Raw genomic sequence first — 23,701 nt, 5'->3', positions numbered from 1 at the left:
GCCCTATATCGTGGGGGCCCTATATCGTGGGGGCCCTATATCGTGGGGGCCCTATATCGTGGGGGCCCTATATCGTGGGGGCCCTATATCGTGGGGGCCCTATATCGTGGGGGCCCTATATCGTGGGGGCCCTATATCGTGGGGGCCCTATATCGTGGGGGCCCTATATCGTGGGGGCCCTATATCGTGGGGGCCCTATATCGTGGGGGCCCTATATCGTGGGGGCCCTATATCGTGGGGGCCCTATATCGTGGGGGCCCTATATCGTGGGGGCCCTATATCGTGGGGGCCCTATATCGTGGGGGCCCTATATCGTGGGGGCCCTATATCGTGGGGGCCCTATATCGTGGGGGCCCTATATCGTGGGGGCCCTATATCGTGGGGGCCCTATATCGTGGGGGCCCTATATCGTGGGGGCCCTATATCGTGGGGGCCCTATATCGTGGGGGCCCTATATCGTGGGGGCCCTATATCGTGGGGGCCCTATATCGTGGGGGCCCTATATCGTGGGGGCCCTATATCGTGGGGGCCCTATATCGTGGGGCCCTATATCGTGGGGGCCCTATATCGTGGGGGCCCTATATCGTGGGGGCCCTATATCGTGGGGGCCCTATATCGTGGGGGCCCTATATCGTGGGGGCCCTATATCGTGGGGGCCCTATATCGTGGGGGCCCTATATCGTGGGGGCCCTATATCGTGGGGGCCCTATATCGTGGGGGCCCTATATCGTGGGGGCCCTATATCGTGGGGGCCCTATATCGTGGGGGCCCTATATCGTGGGGGCCCTATATCGTGGGGGCCCTATATCGTGGGGGCCCTATATCGTGGGGGCCCTATATCGTGGGGGCCCTATATCGTGGGGGCCCTATATCGTGGGGGCCCTATATCGTGGGGGCCCTATATCGTGGGGGCCCTATATCGTGGGGGCCCTATATCGTGGGGGCCCTATATCGTGGGGGCCCTATATCGTGGGGGCCCTATATCGTGGGGGCCCTATATCGTGGGGGCCCTATATCGTGGGGGCCCTATATCGTGGGGGCCCTATATCGTGGGGGCCCTATATCGTGGGGGCCCTATATCGTGGGGGCCCTATATCGTGGGGGCCCTATATCGTGGGGGCCCTATATCGTGGGGGCCCTATATCGTGGGGGCCCTATATCGTGGGGCCCTATATCGTGGGGGCCCTATATCGTGGGGCCCTATATCGTGGGGGCCCTATATCGTGGGGGCCCTATATCGTGGGGGCCCTATATCGTGGGGGCCCTATATCGTGGGGGCCCTATATCGTGGGGGCCCTATATCGTGGGGGCCCTATATCGTGGGGGCCCTATATCGTGGGGGCCCTATATCGTGGGGGCCCTATATCGTGGGGGCCCTATATCGTGGGGGCCCTATATCGTGGGGGCCCTATATCGTGGGGCATCAACCTTCACATTTCATCAGCTTTAAATATCCATGGAATTGCGTGAGGCTGATGAAAATTGTGTTCTGCTCTATATATATTCTATATATTCTATACATGTGCAAAAGCTTCAAATAGCTGCTTTGAAGCTGAAGGAGAAGATAAGCTGTGTAAGAAATATTTTGGTTGTAGATGACGTGATAAGAAATAGATTTTGGTAGATTATCTGAATTCTTTCGATTAATATTCTGACGAGTCTTAGGTATTTTTCAGTGATTCCCTAGTTAAAAACTAAGACACAGATTGTTTAGTACCGTCAGTCTGCATTTCTTGGGAGGAAAATATTTTCTGTACAGCTGTAAGGACACTGAGCATTGATTCTGAGTAGCATATTGATATATTAATATTTTGTTTCTTACACTGCACAGATTTCACTAGCTTCATGGTGATGTGCCTCACTTGTGGTTGTTTCTTTGCTTGTCCGAATTTACAGCAACCACAACTGTGACTATAATTTTAATCCTAAGGATAAATTAGTGATGTGGTCATTTCCAAGTCCTGGTTTTTTTCAGCTTTGTGTGCAGTGGTTGGCTCAGTCTGAGTATGTTCCAACACTTAATTCTGAGAGCACTGATCAGTGTTTCCTACTGACCAAAATATCAGTCTAAATGAAGAAATTCGTATCTAGGATTAGCAAATGGATCTTCATGGAATCACGTCTGTTCCATGCAGTTAGAAGTTATCATGTAGGAAAAGTTTTCCTGGGGGAACCTGCTTTAACAGTTCTCTATTTCTGTAATGTCTTAACACTTCCTGATTCCACTCAATTGCATTTATTTCCCAGTTTTGCGTCCTAGTGCTAAGTCATTTTTGTCAAAACTAAAAAGCTCTTTGTTTGGGTCTGTATGTGTCTACCTGGGTTGTGAAGTAACAAGACAAGAATGTCATTTTTATTCAGCCAATCCCAAAATTATTCTGCTCTATCAATACATCAAAAACAAGCTTCATTTCTCCTAAACCTTGTTGGTAACTTTTCTTTTGCTGATTTCTCTTTACGTTTATATTCACTACTCATCCTCACGTCTACCCGCAGGATATTGTCTAAACTACAGTAAAACTTCCATTATTAGGTACTTTACTGGTGGGAAACATTATATCTTCAAAGTTAATGAGTGCAAACAAAGTCATTTATGTGCTGTGCAACGTTATAGGCCGTGCCACTGTTAATAATTGCAGATTGTTAAAAGTAGCCGCCAAATGACGACTGTGATCTCCTTAAATGATCTTTAAAATTATCAAGAGATGGCTCTATTTTCTAAACCTTAATTTGTTCAATTACAGCAAGGCAAGAGGCATAATGGCAGTGTTTGAAAATGCGTGCTCACTGTAAAATAGACATTTAGGGTTTAATTCTTTGTGCTGGTGTGTAAAGTAGAGCTGTGAGATGCTCTAGGGTCTGCTGGGCAAGGGACAGAGCGCTGTGGAGTTTTCTGGGAAATTGGAGCAGAGTTATCTTGGCTCCAAGTGAATGTATTTCCCTATTCTGATTTTTTTTTGTTTTGTTTTGTTTTTTGTTTTTTCCCCTTGGATGTTAAAATTTGATGGTGGTTTTGGAGCCTTTCCATCAGCCTCAAATGGAAACACCTCCACGACTTTTGCAGTGTTCCCACCTAGTGCCCCTAATGATAGAGTAGGGGTAACTGTGCAGCAGGAATGGCAATGTTTTGGTGTGAGTCAGCGGGACACGGGGATTTGCTGTAGGAATACTGAAGTTGTCCACACTTTTGGTGAGTGGATTTTCTAACAGGTCACTGAGGGCTGGACCAGCTCACCTTGTGGTTTTGAGTTGAGCTGCTCCGGAGAAGGCAATAACAGCACGCAGTACACAATTTTCCTTTTTAATTGTTTTTTTTTAAATGGTAATAATACAAACTCTTGAAGGTAAAACAGTGTTTGGGTTTGGTTTGGGTTGGGGGTGTTTTTTTCGGATTTTTTTTTTTGAGGCATTGTCAGGTCATGCATTAACTTTGTTTTGATGTGGACATGTCTTAAGGAGTGGAACATTCAGTGGGTGCAGTGGAAGAAGATGCCCAAAGAAGATTTAATGGTTCAGTGTGTGAATAGAAGAGCTGGGCAGCAATTAGACTTTTCTGATGCCGAATTTTTTATTTTACTGCAGGGGCACTGCTGACTGCTCACGGACTGTGGGACTGCTTCCTCTTGTCCTGTTAAGATGTGGACCAGACCTAATAACAATTCCTGGTGTTACAAAGGAACACAAACAGTAAGTCCTTTTTTTTTATTTGTGTGTTTTCTGCATGTGAAAATATTCTGCACTTCCTCTGACACTGAAATTGAAAATTGCAGCAAGATCTGAGGAACAGCCTTAGTAAATAAAAGCAGACATAATGATGTGTACATATCATATAGGCACATAATGATCATTAGCAGGCATAAGTAATCACTAGCAGAAATTTATATCTGTTGGTAGATCAGCTTTCTAAAAAGAGTACATCTTTATAGAGTATCAACAGGCCCCAAAAGACTTGAGTATTAGAGGCAGTGAGATGAATTTGGGTGGCCAAGGTGACAGTATGATGCCCTTTTGTCTGCAGCTTCCTTTCCTGCATCTTAAATAATTAACCAACAGTGGGTGTTGTTCTGCAGTTGTCATCCATTGTGATTTTAATGACTTTTTTTAGTTAATTAATTTATTTAGAGACCCTGAGCACGTACCTGAGGTGCTAAATTTAAAGCCATCACAGAGCTGAGTGCATTGAGGAGGGCGCCTGGATGCCTCCCAGTTTGCATGTTCACACCGCGCAGTGCTGTGTCAAAAAGAGCAGATCACACGTGACGTGGGTAGAATGAGCACAGTACTCATTCTAGAGGCACTTAAAGGTTTAATTGACAGTCTTGTTCTTTTCCCCAGAGTCATTTCAAGTCCTCTCTCCTTTGGGAGAGCTGCTGAGGTTATTGATTTGCAGTGTTTTAGTTTCTCTTTATGAGCAATCGTTATCAGAGCCTGTGCTGGGTTCTGGGGAGGAGGGACAGTAAATCCTGTGCCGGGCTGGCTCCTGGGCTGAGTAACCCAGCTCCTCCAGGGAGAGCTGCCCAGGGCTGCCAGGAGTCACTGGGGAAAGCTCCAAGCCTCTCTGATAACCCAGGGAATAGTCTGGCCATCCTAAACCCCAGCCCGGGCAAGGAGTCTGAACTGAGCTAGCTGCTGTCCCACAGAGCGACGTTAATAAGCACAAAGTTATTGGTGAAAGGGCCAAGGCTGAGCCCTGTATCCTCTGATGTTTCACACCGGCACAAAAATCTTACACACGCCAGAAACGTTTCGTAAACGGATTGGGTCTAACGGCCCTTGGCCTCTCTGATGTGCAAAAGGAAACAATTAAAGCGATTGCGCTCCTGTTGGTTTGATTTTTGTCAAGATGTCGGTAATGGGATTAGTGTGTGCCGCTGCTGGGGTTCGGTGGAGCAGCAGAATTTCCCTCGGCTCAGCACAGTCTGTTCTCTGCCCTCCTGGCCAGTGTTGGAGCAGTGGAGCTGTGTCCCAGCGGAGGGGAGACCAGCAGACACCCCTAAAGAGCAGGAGACTGCTGGAGGAGGCTCTCAGCTGGGACACCTCATTGGGACACAAGCTTCAACTGCTCCTTGTGCCAGTCGCTCTTGTGCTGCTGGATGTGAACGCATCTCTTGCCTTCTCTCTGAGTTATTGACGTAGAATTAATTCGTTTTCATTAAATGCTTCATAATTCAGAAACTGGGACAGTTAAATCAGGTATTGGATGCACAGGTAGGCAGAATGAGGTGGGAATGCAGATTCAAGCTGTAAAATCAGTGTTGCACGTAACCTAATGCCTAAGGTCCGGTTCCGGAATAAAGCAGGAGGCTGCAGATTGAACACAGCTTCATAAAAGTATTCTAAATAAAAAGATGTAAAGAACTACAGAGCTGGGGGTAATCCTGCACGTGGCACTTAGCAGTACATACTGAATAGTGGAATAGGTGGACAGGGATGTGTGACATGGGGAGAGGTGTCACAGGTCCTCAGATTCCCTGAGGGATGATGAAATGGCTGATTAAATCCCACAGGAGGGTTCAAGGGCGGCCAGCTGGGGTGTGAGGGAGAAGGAACAGGAGATGGAACAAGGGAAACAGCTGGAATTCCGCAGGAAGGAGCGGATGCCTTCCTGCTTTGAACAGGTCTTGGCTGCTGTTGCAGGTTCCCTGGAAAGGTTAACACAGTGTCAATAAGAAAATGAAATACTGAAACCAGCGTTTCATTAAACGCAGCAGTTAAATGTATTTTCTGTTTACTTTTTTTTGTGCATCCTAATTCCTCCCCTGGTTCTGAATGTTGTGTGCTCTTCAAGGCCCTGTGGTCTTGGTCTTTGGAAACAAGGCACAGAAAAGGGCAATTTTCACATGATCGAGTGAAAGTTAAATGTAAAAACTGAATTAGAGTGAAAATGAGTGTTTTATGGAGTGTAAGCCTATAGGTGCAGCTGTTTTGGATACAGTTTCACTAAAGCTGCTGCTGGATAATTATTTTCCTGGAAGCAGAGGTGTTCATAACCCTTATTCTATGTACATGTATTTTATCTGCATATGCTAAACTAATAATATCAACTTTAAAATTTGCTGGTGGCTGCTGTTGGAGTGATGCTCACTTGGACCCAGTACAGATGTTGCTGTGGGATTACAGTGAACGTGTGAGCTGCAAATAATTTACTTGATTTAGTTGACTAAACAGTGCTTGAAATTTCATAAAAGATGTTTTTACTCTTTGTGCCAGCTGTCTAATAACAACGTGGAAACCCTTCAAACACTAAATTCTCGTTAATCTGGGCTTGACTAATGAGTAGGAAACAGGGTAGTGTTCCAATTGCTCTAATTTGAGTGAGTCATTATAGCAAATTCATTTGGCAGAGCCTGTCCGCAGCAGCCCTGCAATGGACATTCAGATTCTGGTGTCAAATTTGCTTTATTCAGAGAGGATTTTACTTTAAGAACATGCTGAATCTTTCTTATTCTGACAGTTAAATTGCTGCTTTCCCCCCCCCATGCCTTTGTGCCAGTGGAATTTGTACCTCATTGAGTCTGTTATAAATGTTGAAGAATTAAATTACATCAGGAGATCTGATCTAAGATTGTAAAATGATCGTTAGTAGATATTCATTTAGGTGGCTGGAACCAGTAACGTTTTTTCTTTTGTAAAACGTCAGACTTGGTGTGTGACAATAAATCTGTTGGGCAGAACGCTGGCTCATAAAAACTGAGATTTTAAATCTTCTGTGTGAGTGGGAACCAGTATAATTGATGCAGGGCTTAGAAAAACTATACTTTGGTCCAATATCAGAATTTGTTCAGCATTCAGATTGAAGCTGTTGTATTTGAAAAAGGTTTTTCTGGAGGGAGAGTGTGAACTCTGTTTAGCTGTAAATGATTCCAGGCCCTAGGGAGTGATTCTGGCTTTCCAGCTCTGTCTGTTCCTGTGTCTTTTCTAAAACTCAGAATTATCCCGTGCACTGCAGGTCTGGGATCGTTCTCCAGCTAATAATGCCCAGACTGGAATTTGCCTTGCAATGCTGCAATGTTTTGTTGCTATGCAAGAGAAAGCAGCAACTTGCTAATTTAAGTCCAGCCTTCGGATCCCATTCTTCTTTTGTTCCTAACATAGGCCCTTGACTAATCAGACACAGATCATTTTACTTGGCTGAAAGTTCCTGTCCTTTACTGGCTTCTGAATTTAGTGCTATAAAACTGCATAGTACGGGCACTTGTCTCGTGAACATGCAGCCTATTGTATTTCATAATGATGATATTTGATTGAAAGGGGATAAATATTTTAATTAAAACTTTCCAGTGAGGGCAGTGTGAGGAGGAGAGCCCCTGTTCCTGGAGGTTTTGTGTGGCTCTCCTGGGTGATGGGATTGGGTAGCACTTGTCAAAGATGTTAGACTAAAACACAGCAGAGATGTCCACAATAAGCCAAATCTTGGGAAGTGGGTTTCTAATAATAACTCACCCTTTTCTGACCCCTGCTTTAATTGTGAAGGGTTTGGGAGCTCAGTTTGTATATTGCCATTAAAGTGGAGCTCTAGGGCAGCATGTGATTAATTTACCTCTGCTCACCTCTGGCCTTGATTACTGTCTGAGCAGTTTGATTAGAGGGGAGGTGATTTTGGGGACCAAACAGTCAGTGCTCAAAAGAGTCCTTAGGAGGATTTTGGACCCTGGATGACATGTGGTTAAGTTAATCCAAGTTTTCATTTGAAACTAGGTCTCGTGTTTAAGTTACTTCTGATTGCTCTGAAAGAGCGCAGCCCAAGTAATTAGTATGGCAATTAAAATTAAGCACTCAGACTGCACCATCCTGATTTCTATTCTGAGCCAATCTCTGAATTCTTTTATGTATCATGAAAATTCACAGATCAAGTGTGATCAAGTGAAATACTGGCAGGTAACAGACAGTTTTGTGGTGACAGGCACCAGAACACAAAACACAGGAGCAAATAAAATCATAATGATTTATCTGCTTACTCCATACAGAGAATTAGAACACTGCTGTGACATTGGGAAACACATTGCAATCATAGAAGGGTTTGGTCTTGGCCTTAAAGATTTTCCAGTTGTCTCCTGCCATGGGCAGGAATATCTTTTGTTGATCCAAGCTGACTTTGAACGTCTCCAAGGATGGCACATTCTCAGCTTTTCTGGGCAACTTTGTACAATGACATTCCAACCTCATCATGAACAACTTCTTCCTCGGGTCCAAACTAAACCTACACTTTTTCTGTTTAAAGGGATTGCTCCTTTTCCTGTTATTATAAGCCTTGGCAAAAAAAAAATCTGATTTTTATAAGGTCCCTTTTCATTTTGGGAGGCTGCAGTAAGGTTTACCTGGAGCTGTCTCTTCTCCAGGTTGAAAAACTCCAGTTTTGTCCTCCAAAAAGAGATTTTCCAGCCCTGTGACTTTTGTGACTCTGTCTTCTGCTGAGGATTCAGAACTGGATGTAGCACTCTGGGTGTGGTTATTCTACATGCACAAGAATAGAGAAATATCTTTATTTCTAGGGATAGGAGTGGGGAAGGAGTTTGTGTTTCAGATAACTAACAGCCAAGCTGCCGAGTGCAGAACTAATTCTAAAGTGTGGTAAATGCCTTCTGACTATTACAATGTGCAGGTTTTCTCCTGAGACGTGACCAGCCAAATTAATGAACAATGAAATGAAGCAATACCATTAGACTCCGAATGTTTTCCATTTTATTCTTGGGTTCTGGCATTTCCCCTATCCCTTGGCCCATGATTAACGTATTTGTTTAAAATTCAGTGGGTACCTGGGCATTTAAAAGCTGATGTAGCCTTGATCGTGGTCAGTAATTCTAATCCTAATCTCTTTGCCAGTGGGAGAAAAATGCAACTGCAGTTTAAAGAAGAGTCTGCCTCCTTCCCCTTTCCCTTCCAGATACTTGTCCTCTGCCCATTGCCCTTCTCTCTCGTGTCAGGGAGGTCACCTCCTGGTAAATGCAGACGTTATTTGGGTCAGTTTTGTGTATCTATGTCCCTGCTTGTCAGGTGTGTGCTTTGTTGAACGTGGATTACATTTCCAGCGTGATTTCTGCCCCTGTCTGAGTGGGCAGGAAGCAGGGGAGTGTCTGCTCAGGCTGTGAGCTGACCAGAGCTGCTTGTGTTGGCTGAGCAGAGCTTCATCTGATATCTCCTGGCAGTTGTCCACTATCAAGTGACAGAGACGAGGGGAGAGCTTTCCCTGTCCTTGTTCCTCACTCACTCCTGTCCCAGGTCTGGAAGCTGCCACCTGCAGGAATATGAAATACGACTGGGTGTCCTGGGACACTTTTGGTTGGACAGAGAGGATTTTCCTTGATTTTTGAGCCAAAATAATTCCCGTGAATATATCCCATTCTCCAGCTAAGAGAGCTTTGGCTGTGCCCTCACAATGACATGGCCCACAGAGGGTGAGGTGTCATTCCTGGGGTGCAGGTGTGGACAGGGACGTGGGCTTCCAGCAGCCTGATTCCTTGGAAACCCACAGATGCTGTCCATGTTATCCATTTGAACTGAGCTGAGTTTCCTCTCTCCCCTCCTGTCTCTTCGCCATGTGATGCTGGTGTTTCCCTTGATCATATAATATAATGAGATATTCCAAGAAATCGCAGCTGGAAATATTATCTGTGTGCTCAAAGAGGTGTGAGTGACATTGTTCTGCGTGGAGGGGATCTTTGGGACTGTGAGGACAGTTAGAAGTATTGGATGAGGAGTCCTTTCTATGGGATCCAGGAGAAAGGACTGATGATGTTTTGTCTGTTCTGCAGAAGAGGCTTTGGTCTGCCTGGTGTCATCTGGGCTGTCGTCCAGGTGTCATCCAGGAGGGGAGCAGTAAGAGCACAGGTCTTCATTTAATAGAGAACTTAGAGAATGTATCTGCAGCCACCTAAACGGGGAGAGGACTTTTATTTACTGTAATGAAATAAATGTTGAAATTTAGGCTCAAAGCACAGCTGGAAAAAAAGACTTCAGTCTTCCAGAATGGGATTGGGACTACCGTTTGCTGATAGCTGAAAAGGGGATCAAATACACGTGAAGTCAAAAATTCAGAATGAGGTAGTAACTTAGGGGTCTCCAGAGGTCTTCTAGTCCAGAGCCCTCCTCAAAACAGACTGGTTTAAAGCTGTCTTTTGCTTTCCTGTCATTCTTTCTGGAAATTATTAGTGGGACTAAGCACAATTAAAGATTGCAAACCTCTGCCTTCCAAAATGTGTGGCTCTTTCAAGAAACAGCCTCTGAAAGCAACACTTTTGGAGCTCTGACCACGGTGGCAGAGATCTAACCTGTGACCAGAACTTTTCAGATGCATCTCTCAGAAGAACTTTTAGTAAGTAATAATTTCAGAAAGTTTTGAAAAGCTTTTACTTTTCTGTATGGATCAATAACGAATTGGGAAAAGAGGCTCTCTGTTTTGTGCTCAGACGTTTTCCATGTAGCCACCAGCTGCATTCCCTCGTGCAGACAGGACAGGGGCACGTGTGTTCATGGCGTGTCAGCCCACGGCTGGCACTGCTGGGAGGACACACATTTCTAGGTGACAGCACATGGCTGCAGTGAGCCCTGGGGTAGTTTGTGTGTGCTGTGTGTTAGGGAAGTTGCTTTCAATAGACAAATAGGTGCTTTAATGACAGAAACGGAGCAGAGTATCCTGAAACCAGATAGGGAGACTGCAACAGCTGTGCAGCTATTAAAATGCACCCTTACTGCTATGGAAGAAATGCAAGACACATGGTGAGGCTGCAGACACTATTTATACACCAGCCCTCAGTCCCAGGAGCCGTTTATTTCATTTATGAGTATTGAAGCTTTAAAAAAAAAAAAGCCAACATATTCTACGGGTTACGTTTATGCATTCGGCGTTGTGAATGTGTGCTGTCATTGTGTGGTAGATGCTAAACCTAGATTTAAAACTTCTTTTTCTCTCGGGCTGGAAACACGTTACCCACATCTGGAGCTGAGCAGAAAGGGGCATTGAGAGCTGTTGGCAACTCGCACAGATCATTATTTCAGTACTGGGAAATTCAGTGCAGGAGCCCCAGTAAAAGGACACGGTGCCTCCAGCTTCCTGCAGATAGAGCTCACGTGGATGCAGTGAAATACCTTCTGTAGCTTCTTTGGAGTGTGGATAGTGCAGCTGACGTTTGTTAAACACGTAAACTGTTATAAGTGTTCATAGCTAAAATTGTCCATCCAAAAAAGTTAAATTTTAATTTGCCCAAATTAAGACCAAGCCGTGAGAGAACACTAGTCAAGGTTGTTTTTTCCTGTAAAAATGAGACTGCTTTATTTGGGCTTGTTATGTTCATATTTCACCTTTTGGAGGTACAGGTGTTTTAGACACAGCTCTGCCATTCAGAATGCTGCTAAAAGGACAAATACAGATTTCCTTAGGGGCCTTCCTGAAAGAGAAGCTGACTGTGTCTTGGACCATCCAAAAGCGTGTGGCTCACGTGTGTTTTGGATGCTTGTATGTGTCCCTTTCCAATGATTTCCTGATTGCTGTAAAACTGCTTGGAGTCGCCGTTTAAAGCATATCTCCTATTCTAGATTGCTGCTCTAAAAATACATTTAGGTGACTGACTTCTGGATTTCCTTCTAATTCTCCTTCCTCTGCCAATTTAGAGTGGCCCAGTTAGACCTTTTTAAAATATAACCTCAGTATCAGGCTTATTGTTGCACTGGCTTATATATTTTTGTATTTGTATTATTAATTTTATATATAATATTATAGGTATTATATTATTAATAGAATACCTTCTAAAAGCTTGACTCTTTGGTAATCAGTGTTGCAGACAAATTGTAGAAGTGGCATTCAGCTTACAAGCAAGAGAGGACTCTCCAGGAAGTGTATTTTACTGCTTTAAGTGAGAGATTCACAGAATAACAGCAAGCACCTAAAAACTCTCTCCAGAATTTTCATCTGTAGTTTATAGGAGATAGTAATTTGCATTAATGCCTGCTGTATTGCAAGGGTGTAGCCAATGCTGGATTTCACCATGCCTTCAGAAAACAGACGTGCGCCTGCTATTTATCCAGAATATCTATTTTAAGACTTCAAGGGACCTCCAGGCAGATGTGGAAGCTCTGTCAGGCCTTTGTGCTGTTGTGCCCAGTGCAGCCCCCGAGGAGAGAGAGAAGGTGACAGGGTCACACCTGTTCCTTGGGATGACCCGGGGAATTCATGCTCGGGTGGCTTTGGGGTCACAGCACACGGATACACAATCCCCGAGGGACACAGCGGGTTCTGTCACCTGCGTGGTTCCAGCAGGTGCTGCCACCTTTTATGGCAGGTCTTGGCAGAAAGGGGTGCTGAGGGACAGGAGATGAAAATAAGGCAGCAGTGTGGTGGCCTGAAATTTGTGCGTCATTAGTTGGTTTTTATCCCACGTGGGATTTGTAGAAGTGCAGAAGTAGCAAGGAGAGGCCGTTCTGTTAGAGACACACTTTTCTGCCCTTTGGACACACTGAGTCCTGAGCTAGCTGGTGGATGGTCACTGCGGGCTGAAGAGCTGGAAAATGCTGTAAATATTATTGCATGGGGCTCTTCATGAATTAGAACTGAAAGGTAAATGTCCATTGAAACTAAAAGAGAGCTCGGGTTTGTTTTCAAAATTCAGGTACAGGTAAAGGCAAGAGTTTGGCGCTGAATTGCAATTCCATGAAGTTATAAGTTATAAAATAAGTTGATGTGGCAGGTCTTCCTTATTTATTAAAAAAAAAGTTTCTACATGAAGTGCTGGTTAGAAATACTGGAGTAACACCAGTAACAAACCACCTTGCTTAAATACAATGTGTATTTATGAGGAATTGCAGCTGCTTCCTTTTGATCACTGGAACAGCACTGGCAGTTCAAACCCTGAAGAATAAGCAAATGTGATATTTACAGAGATTTAGAGCTTGTGCAGCTGATGTGTATAAAATTCTCAAGGATTTTGAGATGTGTATAAAATTCTCAAGGATTTTGAGATGTATATAAAATTCTCAAGGATTTTGAGATGTATATAAAATTCTCAAGGATTTTGAGATGTATATAAAATTCTCAAGGATTTTGAGATGTATATAAAATTCTCAAGGATTTTGAGATGTATATAAAATTCTCAAGGATTTTGAGATGTATATAAAATTCTCAAGAAAAGAGGAAAAGCATAACTCTGTACAGTTAAACTGAAATGAGACCTTTCTAACTTAAATGTACGGTTAATTTTTCAAGACAGAATTTGAAATTGGAATGAAACATCTTAAAAATATACAAAAAAAAATAGAAAAAGTAGGTAACTTTTATTACTGCTGCTGACATCTGCCTATAAGTAAACAATTCGATTTTCATGTAAACCTGGTTTGTTTTTATTAAGAAGAAATGCCCTGTGGTTGGGGTGGGTTTGTCACAGGATCACTGCTCCTGGGTGCTGAGGAGCGTTTGATGGATCCTGTGGATTAGCCAAGACCAAAAGACAGCTGGAGATGAGCCCATGGAGAGGAGACAACGCTGCATGGGCCAGGGTGAGACAGGACAGGAAGACCTGCCACACCAACTTATAAAATAAATTATAACTTCATGGAATTGCAATCTTCCTCCTTCCCATCATTTCTCACAAGGGAGTTAAATGTGGTTCAGCCCAGAGTCTGTGCTGTGTAACAGCTCCTGCTCCCATCAAACTAAATCACTTGGTACCGAGTCATTTCATCATTTAACCAGTGCTTTTGAACCAGAATTTTCTTAGTTGACCTCAGGTTAGAAATTGACCACTTAGGCATTGTTCTCCCTGCTTTTAAGTGGCTAGATCATGCTTTTAATAATGCACACTTGGATTGCTCCTGTACTTTAAGCTGACAGTGTTTTCTTGGAGGTTTCCTGTTGTTAGAAGACTGGAAGGAGGCAAAATGCACCATGTGCTTGATATGAAGTAAACAGACTTTATAGTCCATCATTTTCCTTGGAGGTTCATTTCACCTGCTCAGATTTGTTTTTTCAACTAAAGGTGGATGCACAGGCAATAGAGAAGTTTTGTCCCAATATAGCAATTCAATTGAAAAAAAAAACCTGTTTCTTCTATCACTTCCCGAAATTAACAATTCCTGAAAGGGGCATAAACATAACTACCTTTTCTTTTGGTTTGTACATAGGGGCACAGCTGAATTTTTTTCAGATTGGTTTAATTTGCTTTAACCTGAATTTAATGAACTCGTGTGAGGTGTTACAGAACACAGCAATGCCACCTTGCCTCCCATTTTCCTGTCTTCATGAATCATAACTTTCAGTGCTTTGCCGGATACTAATAACACTTTATTTGAGGTTAGCTGGAGAATGTGTGGTGCCTTCCTTTCATTTGTGATGCCTTTTTCATATGTTGTGTTTGGTTGTGTCAATAAAGCAGCTCTGTGCTCAGATCCATAGAGGCAGAAAACCTGAGCTGTTAGCTCACAGTGGAATGAAAATGCAACTGCTACTTAACCACTCTTGGTGCTCATTTGTGATTTACTTTAGTAGTTGTCTGCATCACATTCGTAAAAGGAGTTTAAGAAACAGAAACTTGACAAAGAGAGAAAGAGTCTGATGGATAAAGTCGACTGCAACATTTCACTCTGTAAATTAAGGGGTGTAAATGATCCTTTTGTCAAGAGCCGGAGTGGCGACAACAAACTGCTCAAAAATTTAAGCCAGTTAATGAAGCATGTTGCCATTTTTTGAGGAAAATCATAAAACCTGAATTTTGGCATGTAGGTACCTGGACATCTGTGTACTTCCTTACCATCTTTGAAACCAAACACATCACCTCCTTCAGTGACTTTTGGACAAGAAACTAAGATTGATTTTGATTTTCTGATAAATACCTTGCCCAGTGTAGGAAAGATTTTGTAGTGACCTTAGCAACTGTAAAACCTTAACCAGGAAAACTTCTTTTCAAGCCTCTTAAATGATGTAGCTGGTTCCCACATGTGTAGGAATAAGTGCTAAGTTTTTAATCCCATAAGTGACAAATGATGAGACAACTGATGCTGTTCTATGTAGAAATGGGCAGATGGTGTTGTACATCGATGTGTAATTGCAGAGTGGGAGACTTTGTTTTGTTTCTGCTTTCTCCTCAGTTAGCAACCAACACTTCATGCAGCGTTCTGAAAGGGGCTGAAAAGGATTGTTGTCAGATTTTATTTTTGTGTATATTAACAGTCACTGCTTCAATGCCTTTGTCTGTAGAGCTGTTATGGCTTGCTTTGACAGATAATGGGGTCGATGTAATTGCGAAGGAAATTAATGAGAAAAGAAAACCTCTGCGGGGGTTTTAATAGGGGAATTTATTATTAGCTTATTTGCTCTTGAAATACGGGTGGAGGGTGAGAACCAGGCAGTTCCTCCAAGGCTGTGCCCTGCTGCAGGTAAACCCCAACACCTCACATTGACTGGTTTTTGGGTGCTGCCTCTGCTTTTGGGAGGCTTGTGACAGTCAGTAAGTGCTAGGAGCCCTCAGAGTAGAAACAAATCATTTATTGCTTTGGCTTTTGTTTTGCTTGAGCCTTACCAGTTTCAGTTAATACCAGGGAAGGCCTTTGAGTTGTGGCAAACGTGAAAGAATCTGTTAAATGCTCCCGAGTGGTTTTGGAAGCGTGGAAAAAGTGGAGGTGAAGTCAAAGAAAGGATTCACAGCAAGCATTTGCTGGAATGTGTCTTAGTGAAAATCTGAAGCTCGAGTACTTGAGAAAAATTAACTGAGGATCTCTTCAGCAGTAATATCATCAGCAGGTGTTAAATACAATTGGAAGAGGTTTTGGCTGGAGGTTCATTTTTGGTGTAAAAGGAATGTCAAACCAGCAGGAGCCCAGCTCGAGGCTGCCTTGGCTCTGGATCATCCAGCCTGAGAGAGGTTAGGACAGTGGAGTATTTCTAACATATTGTTGCTGAAAACAGGTTTTTTTTTTTTTTTTTGTGTGTGTGGTGGTTTTTTTTATTTTATTTTTTATTTTTAATGTTGATTTATTCTCAAAATAATTTACAGGACTCTAGAACCATGTCACATGGTGTTTTCCATGTTGCTGACTCCTTCCTTCGACTTCCCCTTCTACACAATTGCTCTTTCTTTCAGGAGAGAATGTAAATACTGATTTTTCCTTTATTTAAGATGTAAATCTTCAGAGTTGTCGGACGACAGGCACAATAACAGCTGTCCTAGTTGTTTTGATGCGTGTGGAGTCACTCTGACCTTGCATCTTGTGGAATGTGTCCCTCTGTGGGTAAACAAAACTTGTTGGAAAATATTCCAGAATCTCAGGAAAGAGTTCCTCTAAGGGGGAAAACGTGGGGAGGTAACAGCAGAAGGTCACTAATGAGGCTCATTGCTGGTCTCTGATGGTACAAGATAAACAAAAACAAAACAAAAAACCCAACCAAAAAAAAAAAAAAAAAAAAAAAAAAACCCAAAAAAAAAAAAAAAAAAAAAAACCTCCACAAAAAAACCCAAACAACAACAAAAAAACCCCAAAAAAACCAAAACCCCAACCAAACAAAAACCTCCCTTTTTAATTTCTGAATGGACTGTGCTCTGTGTTTCTATTTTAAATAGTGTAGTCAATGGAAAAATATTCAAAAGGAAAAGCTTCCCCCTGTTCTCAGAACACACACTTTTTTGGGGAAAGTCCTCACACATTTCCAAGCGATTTTGGGGTGCATTTTTTGGCAGTTTTGGGGCAGTTTGGGGAGATTGAAACCAGAATTTTTTGGGGAACTCCTGCCACAATTCCAAGCGATTTTGGGGGGGATTTTAGGGCAATTTCGGGTGGATTTGGAGAGATTCAAACCAGAACTTTTTTTGGCACATCACGAGGAGTTTCAAGGACATTTTTGAGGGATTTTTGGGGGGGAACTCCAACTGCCCTGGCTGCTCTGTGTGCTGCAGTCAGGAAAAAAGACTGATGCTTGTACAATACCCAGGTGCAGCACCTGTGCCCTGGAAATACAGCTCATTTAAAAGTGATAATTGTCACAGGACGGATCGGTGCCCAAGGAATGACACAGAATGTGCAGAGGCTCTGTCCTGGAGTTTCTCCGTGCGGGAAGGAGAGGACAGGCAAGGTGGAACAGCCCTGCAAGGTCTGGGGGACGTGTGCAGGATGGATGTGGGTTTCTGACACGAGAAATAGGGCCACAATCAAATGCAACTTGAAAATTGGTCCGCTCTCTCAATGGGAGATTGGAGGAGTACGGAAGATTGCTTTAAAAATACAGGATATTACAGTCTCAGAAATTGGAAAGTAGTAGGAATAGAGTGAAAAGGAGCTGCTGCTGCTATCAGGACTGGTTTTAATAGCCTTGAAAGGCTCACCGTACCTCCTTCGGAAACAAAGCCTGCCAAAAAAAGCTCGTTGATTTTCAATGAGGCAAAAATTCTGCATCTAAATTAAATATAATTCTAAATTAAATATAATTCTAAATTAAATATAATTCTAAATGAAATATAATTCTAAATTAAATATAATCTACTGAACATTCAATTTCTGTGGCTTTACACCTTTAGAGGGCTCCTGTCAAACTGCTGCTACGGAATGTTTTTTTTGCTCTTTTAGACTTTTGCATATATTTAATGGGTTTAAAGGTGCACAGTCTGATCCTTGACTCTGGGAGTTGCAGTTGTGGTCTGAAGCACTGCCCATTGCTGTACCACAGCTCTGAGATGAGCTAATCTGCACAAATTGATATAAAATACCTGGTTACTGAATTGTAATCCGTTATTGTGAATGCTTCAGTCATGTGTTGAGATGGACAATTGACTAGGAAATAGCTCAGTGTTTTGGCTGCCAATATTTTCCTACATTGCATTTTTATTAGCCCCTTCAGGAGGATTTTTCCTTCTTTAGGACTTTAGAAGAGATAGCTGGTACTTTGTCTCGTCTCCATTCTCAGAATATTTATCTGCTGAAGTAGGTGATGGTGCCTTTCCAAGGCTTGTCAAAAACTTGAATTAAAGCAGGGTATAAATGACATTTCTCTTCAATAATTATTTTGGGCTTTTGTACTTTAACGCCGAAATCCCCTCGCTGTACACTGTTGGTACTACAGTCTGAAAACACCAGCAGAGGAAAGCCTGAGGAAACACAGAAAGAAACCAGTTTTCTGTGAAATAGATGAGAGGCTTCCTCCAGTGTGGTTTTCTGCCTTAATGGTTGTGCTGAAGGTGTTGGTGCACACGTGGAAACACGGACTGATTCGCAGGAATGAGAAGGACCTGCTGCTCATGCAGCTTTCTTTCAGCACAGGCGTCTTGAAAAACTGCCCATAGCTTAAAAAAACCCAAACCCCAAAACACAACAGATGGCAATGTGAGGTGTCAGGTGTGTGATTCACTCGGGCTGTGAATGGAGAGTCCGGCTGCAGCTGGGGCACTGGGGCAGGGGGCTGCAGCTGGGGCAGGGGGAGATGCTCCCCGGGCACTGGTATTGGGGCAGGGGGCTGCAGCTGGGGCAGGGGGATGCTCCCTGAGCACTGGCATTGGGGCAGGGGGCTGCTCCCGGGCTCTGGCACTGGGGCAGGGGGCTGTTCCCTGACTCTGGCATTGGGGCAGGGGGCTGCTTCCCGGGCACTGGCATTGGGGCAGGGGGCTGCTTCCCGGGCACTGGCATTGGGGCAGGGGGAGATGCTCCCCGGGCTCTGGCACTGGGGCAGGGCAGGGGGAGATGCTCCCCGGCTTCGGGGCAGGGCAGGGGGCTGCTCCCGGGCTCTGGCACTGGGGCAGGGGGCTGTTCCCTGGCTCTGGCTTTGGGGCAGGGGGCTGCAGCTTGGGATCCAGAGCAGGGCGGGGGGCTGCTCCCCGGCTCTGGGGCAGGGGGAGATACTCCCTGGGCACTGGGGTGGGGCAGGGGGCTGCAGATTGGGCAGGGGGAGATGCTCCCTGGGCACTGACAGCAGGGCAGGGGGAGATGCTCCCCGGCTCCGGGGCAGGGCAGGGGGCTGCTCCCCGGCTCTGGCATTGGGGCAGGGGGAGATGCTCCCTGGCTCTGGCTTTAGGGCAGGGGGCTGCAGCTGGGGCAGGGGGAGATGGTCCCTGGGCACTGGCATTGGGGCAGGGGGCTGCAGCTTGGGGTCCGGAGCAGGGCAGGGGGCTGCTCCCTGGGCACTGGAGCGGGGCAGGGGTCTGTTCTCTGGCTCTTTAGCAGGGCAGGGGGCTGCTCCCTGGGCACTGGGGCATTGGGGCAGGGGGCTGCTCCCCGATTCCAGGGCAGGGGGCTGTTCCCTGGCACTCTGGGGCAGGGCAGGGGGCTGCAGCTGGGGCAGGGGGCTGCTCCTCGGCACTCTGGGGCAGAGGGCAGGGGGCTGTTCCCTGACTCTGGGGCAGGGGTCTGCTCCCCGGCACTCTGGGGCATTGGGGCAGGGGGCTGCTCCCCAGCTCTGTCTTTAGGGCAGGGGTCTGCTCCCCGGCACTCTGTGGCAGGGCAGGGGGCTGCAGCTGGGGCAGGGGGCTGCTCCCCGGGCACTGGGGTGGGGCAGGGGGCTGCTCCCCGGGCACTGGGGTGGGGCAGGGGGCTGCTCCCTGACTCTGGCATTGGGGCAGGGGTCTGCTCCCCGGCACTCTGGGGCAGGGCAGGGGGCTGTTCCCCGGCACTCTGGGGCACTGGGGCAGGGGGCTGCTCCCCGGGCACTGGCATTGGGGCAGGGGTCTGTTCCCCGGCACTCTGGGGCACTGGGGCAGGGGGCTGCTCCCCGGGCACTGGCATTGGGGCAGGGGTCTGCTCCCCGGCACTCTGGGGCAGAGGGCAGGGTCATTCCAGCCCTGCATTCCTGTGGCGTTCAGGGGCCGGGTGCTGTTCCTCCTGCCGCTGTGCCCTGCCCTCACAGGAGTCAGCGGCACGCAGGAATACAAACCAGGAACAGTTGGGATGCCTGGATTAGCTTTAAGGGCTCAGGAACACTCCAGGGTGTCCAAACCCTTGGCTTTGGGGAGCCGGCGGTGTGCTCCTGATGGCAGCCGGGTGAATATCACAAAGCAGCAGTGATTTACCCCTGTCGGGATGTGGGAAATACCTCGACACTGCCGCTGGAAATACACCCCAATAAGGACAAATAACTAACTGTAATTTCCGCTGGCTTTGCCTTCAGGATTAAAGATTTAGTGGCTCAGCTCAGAGGCTGGGGTACCCTGTGAAGGTGCCAGCCCAGCAGCGGGGTTCATTGTAAAAGTGCCTTCGAGGCAAAGCCAAACAGTGAGAATTGAACAAAAATTCACTGCTTTTAAAGGGAAATTGGATTTTAAACGGTGTTACTGTCGCATTGCACAAACCAGTCTCGCGTGGTGAATAAAGGGGGTTCTTAGCGAAGTGTAAACCTCACCTCAAATGCTCAACTCCGGGTCTCTTTCTTTTTATTGAATTATAGAAGGAAAACGGCCACGGTGAATTCTGATAGGAGACACCAAGAGTGATTGCTAAAATATTTTTCTGCTTATCTTTTTATTTTTTTATCGAAACTGCCACTTGCTCTGAGGGGAAAATACCTTTTGTGGAGAACTTCGGTGCCTCTGGTTCCTGTGCTAATGTAGCGCTGCTCAACTCTTTCCTACGGGGTAATTCAAGTAGAAGAGTTATAGAAAATCGGATTAAAAAATCAGATAAAAATATAAAAAATCAGATAAATTTATAAAATCAGATAAAATTTTAAAAAAAATCAGATAAATTTAGAAAATCAGATAAAAAGATAAAAAAATCAGATAAATTTAGAAAATCAGATAAAATTTTAAAAAAATCAGATAAATTTAGAAAATCAGATAAAATTTAAAAAAAATCAGATAAATTTAGAAAATCAGATAAAATTTTAAAAAAATCAGATAAAATTTTAAAAAAATCAGATAAAATTTTAAAAAAATCAGATAAAATTTTAAAAAAAATCAGATAAATTTAGAAAATCAGATCAAAAGATAAAAAATCAGATAAATTTAGAAAATCAGATAAAAAATCAGATCAATTTATAAAAAAATCAGATCAATTTATAAAAAATCAGATCAATTTATAAAAAAATCAGATCAATTTATAAAAAATCAGATCAATTTATAAAAAATCAGATCAATTTATAAAAAAATCAGACCAATTTATAAAAAATCAGACCAATTTATAAAAAATCAGACCAATTTATAAAAATCAGACCAATTTATAAAAAATCCAATAAATTTATAAAAATCAGATCAATTTATAAAAAATCCAATAAATTTATAGAAATCAGAGAAATTTATAAAAAATCAGAGAAATTTATAAAAAATCAGAGAAATTTATAAAAAATCAGAGAAATTTATAAAAAATCAGAGAAATTTATAAAAAATCAGAGAAATTTATAAAAAATCAGAGAAATTTTTACAAAGAATGAATAAGGGGTGACAAAGCAGAGTCACTTGGGGGCAGTTGGTTAGAAAGGGGGGAGGATCCTCCCGACTGATGCCGTTTCAGGAATTTACCATGAAGGTGTTTGGTGGCCTTCCCAAGTGCTGGTTATTGCTATGACTCTTGGTTTATCAGCTTTAATAGAAGCCAGGCTTAGCTACCTCCACTTCCATTAGAGATTTAATGTGTGGCCATAACCTGGATGTGTCACTTTTGCTTCCTGAATTACCTTGTGTTGTCAACGCTTGTGCCACATCCCGGCAGAGTGTCAGGGAGGAGGCCTTTAATCCGAATTATTTTGTTTTAATGTTTCTCTTTAGGCTGGCTCCTTGACAGGCAAATCCTTGCTGAGGTAATTGGGGAATGTTTTAAGGTCTGTTCAGCTAATTAAGGGAATGGTTGGGTCCCCAGAGGGACGCATCTCCCTGGGTGAGACAAATGAAAGAATTTCTCTCCTGCTGCAGAAAAGCTAATCTGAACATTTTGAGGCTATCTCTGAGATCAGAGTACAGCTTTAATTCTCCTTTGTGCCTCAGCTGAGCGAAACCAAAGAGGAGCAGAGCCCAACACACATATTGATACTGAAGGAAATAAGTGATTTATAGAGGGGTTCGTGGCGTTCACAAGGAGAGATTCTTCCCTCCTGTGTCTGATGAACAAAAAAGCGGTCCCTGCTCTCTCAGATTTATTACAGTGCTCATCTAAAGCTTCCTCTTTTTGTTATTGTCGTCTTTTTCAGAGGATGCTAGTGATAAAATGTAATTCCACCCAATAATCGACTCACTGAAGGGGCAGGCCAAAATTTAAATGCTGAATAATGGAGGAAGACTCAAACAGTTTAGTGAAAATTTCCAGAGCTCTCACTGGATTTATTTAAGTTCAGGAAGTAAATGCATTAGGAAAGTAAGAGATCTAATATACCATTGAATCTTGCCTAGTTTAAAACAAACAAAAAAAACCCCAAATCAATCCAAACGCAGGAAAGCCAGCAACAAAACCCTCCATCTTAATTTTATGTTTGAAAGTAATTATTTTCCCTCTTGATCTCAGAGCAGGACAAACTGTTTTTCTCCCTGCCTGGTGCAGGAAGCAGTTAATGCAATAAAATCAGGCAGGTCACTGAAATGGAAGATGGGAGAAATGGGAGTTACCAGTAAGAGTATCAAAGCATAAAAAAATGAAATTTTGGAGTCCCATATCGCAAGGAAGGATTTAAAAACCAACGTTTTCCCAAACTTCTTAATTGTGTGCTCAAACGCAGAGGTATAAAATAGCTGCGGCATATGGCTCGTGCTATGATTAGTCTCATTTCTTGAAACGGTTTAAAAATAATCAGCAAGATCTGTGTTCCCTCCATCCCATCCATCTGGATGGTAAAACCAAGCAGAAAGGCAGTCAGGCCTATTACAGGACCGTGGCATTTCTCAAAAAAAAAAAAAAACAAAATAAAGGGTACAGCTAAGGAGCATTAGGGATAATCAGTATTCAGTTAACAGCCATTGCAATCCAAGTCTTCATATTAATCTTTAAAAAAAAATAAAAATCCAGCCGTAATAGAACTGGAATTACCTTCACCCCGTGTCACTGCAAGTAAAGGTCACAGGCAGCTTCCAGCAGCTCACTGGAAAGCTGATGGCAACCAGGTTTGAATTCCCAGAGCCTGCTGTCCCTGCTTTTTGGCTGCCTTTAGTGTCACTCTTCAGACGCCTGAACGTGCAGAGTCAGACTGGCAGCAGCAGGTTTTTAATGAAAGTAGAATTTTGTGCTGGTTGGGAAGCTGCTGGTCCAGGAGAGCACACAGCAAAGAGCTCTTGGCTGTGCTGGGGTGTGTGGAGGGAAATGAAGGTGCAGCCCCAGCTGGTGAGAGACTGTCGCTGCTCTGGGTTACAAACCCAGGGCCAGCAGAGGACCCTCCTCATGCTGCTGCACTTCAGCATTTCTCAACATCTGCACTCGAGGAGCTGCTGGGGAACAAGAGACTGATTTGCAGATTTAAACCTCTCGTGAAGAGGCACTTGGAGGAACAGCCATAGCTGATATGCTAAGAATAAACGAGGTTTATTTTGATTTTTTCCCAGTTTGGCCCCCTGGTGATGAGTGTTCTGTGATGAATAGGCACACTAGTCCTGAAGGAAGATGTGAGGGAATGAGAATCATTAATAAAGAAAATATACTGGCAATAGCCCTGCATAAAGTTGTAGGCTATTTTAGTCTTTAAAAGTGTATTTAAATATACTTCAGGGAAAGAGGAAAAAAACCAACTCTGAAAGTTTCTGGTTTCCTTTTTTTTTTTGTCATTTTAATACAAAGTACAACAAAAAGCCAATAAAAAAGTAAAATAAGATAGATGGGAGTCTATAGA

This window comes from Sylvia atricapilla, chromosome 2 (genome assembly GCF_009819655.1).
Source record: "Sylvia atricapilla isolate bSylAtr1 chromosome 2, bSylAtr1.pri, whole genome shotgun sequence".
Lineage (NCBI taxonomy): Eukaryota > Metazoa > Chordata > Aves > Passeriformes > Sylviidae > Sylvia > Sylvia atricapilla.
Note: the sequence above shows the minus strand (reverse complement) of the source record.